Genomic DNA, 1,993 nt, shown 5'->3' with positions numbered 1-1,993 from the left:
TCTCACGTACGGTTCTGTAGAGTGACACTGAAACTGACTCATCTGTCAACTATTCCACAACTACACCAAAAAAACCTAACTCTGCCCTACGGAAAGTCGCCAGAGTTCGATTAACCTCCAAGTTCGAGATAACGGCTTACATACCAGGTATTGGCCATAATTTGCAAGAACATTCCGTGGTCCTTGTGAGAGGCGGGAGGGTGAAGGACCTACCTGGTGTAAGATATCATATCGTTAGAGGAACTTTAGATGCTGTAGGAGTAAAGGATCGTAAGAAGGGGCGTTCCAGTGCGTTGCAGAACATTGTCGTAACTTGTATCATCGCAATGATTCCGTATCGGTTGTTCTGATATGTCAAATGCATAGCCGACCCGATAGTGGGAATGTTGCCAGGGGACCGAAGCCTGCTATTACGGAGATTGATTATTATCTTATTCGTGTGAAACAACTCGGTGTCCAGGGTATTGCATTCCAGTAAGTTGAGTCTTACCCGGACTCCCATTTATTTGGAAAATCTTCGAATGTCTTCTCTCTCTCAGAACGAGTTCGGACTACGATTATGGAGATTCAGTGGAGGTTTTGTGAACATTTGGTAATTGGATCAATAAACCCACGGACATTCTTGGTGAGATAAATGAAATACGGGATTTCCCTTCTCCTATTCGTGGGATGATGAAGAGGAAACGGATACTCAATGCCTAATGAGTAAATATGATTCATTGAAGTAACCCGAACTTACTTCAAGACTTTCTATTCAATCATATGGAAAGCTGCATTCGATGAAAGTCGCACGTGCAGTTTGGGGGGAGATCCTCGACTAACCGGCGGATCCACCCTACAATATGGAGTGAAAAAGCCCAAATAAGATTCTAAGATACAGTCGAGATAGAATCGGAATCCGACATATCTGTAAACTCATGTTACACCGGAGCAATGTAGCGAACAAAAAGAAAAATATAGAATCGGATCCGATTTATCGTAATCGATTAGTAAACATGTTGGTTGATCGTATTCTTAAAGATGGCAAGAAATCATTGGCTTATCAGATTCTCTATCAGGCTATGAAGCGGATTAAGGAAAAGACGAATAAGAATCCACTGTCTGTCCCGCGACAAGCAATACGTAGGGTAACTCCCGATATAGTAACAGAATCCAAACGTGTAGGTGGATCGACTTATCGAGTCCCCGTTGAAGTAGTACCTGCAGAAGGAAGAGCTTTGGCTATCCGATGGTTATTGATCGCGTGTCGAAAACGTTCAGGTCGAAGTATGGCTTTAAGATCAAGTGATGAATTAATGGATGCTGCCAGAAATTCTGGTAGTGCTGTACGGAAGAAGGAGGAGACTCACAAGGTGGCAGAAGCTAATAAGGCTTTTGCCCATTTCCGTTAGTTCCGGGTTCGTTTCAATCCACAACCTCTTATTGGTGGATTGAAACCTTCTACTCCGGAGCGCAGGGTATTAGGAATCAAGATACGCCAGAAGCATATGGATAAGCAGAAATTAAATAATGGGAGAAAGAATATCCAAGTCATAGGGGAAATTTTGTCACTGGTATAGTACCTCATGAAAAAGAGAAAGACTAGTGTCGAATCGTAAAGTCCATAACATCATCGACATGATCAACATGATCGACATGACCAAAGTGATCGACGCAATCGACGCAATCAACATGATCGACATGATCGACATGACTAGAATGATCGACACAATCGACACAATCGACATGATCGACATGATTGGCACTGCCCGCATCCCCGCGACTCCCACCATTCTCAACTATCTCCGCCTGGGGCGGACTACTCACCTCGGGGGGGGGGGGGGATGTCAGGCAACGCCAGCAGATATTTATCCTGTATGTCCCTCACCTCGAATCGATGATTGAGTCGTAGTACATCTAAGGCAAAGCTGGCATCTCCCATGATGTACTCGAGGAGCCGAACTAACGTTGACTTTCCCGTGGTTTATGATAATAAAAGGGAAATGCGTCTGAA

This window comes from Dipteris shenzhenensis, unplaced genomic scaffold (assembly GCF_047967505.1).
Source record: "Dipteris shenzhenensis isolate YYH24624 ecotype China unplaced genomic scaffold, Dip_SZ_1.0 scaf0459, whole genome shotgun sequence".
Lineage (NCBI taxonomy): Eukaryota > Viridiplantae > Streptophyta > Polypodiopsida > Gleicheniales > Dipteridaceae > Dipteris > Dipteris shenzhenensis.
This window is presented reverse-complemented; position numbering follows the sequence as displayed.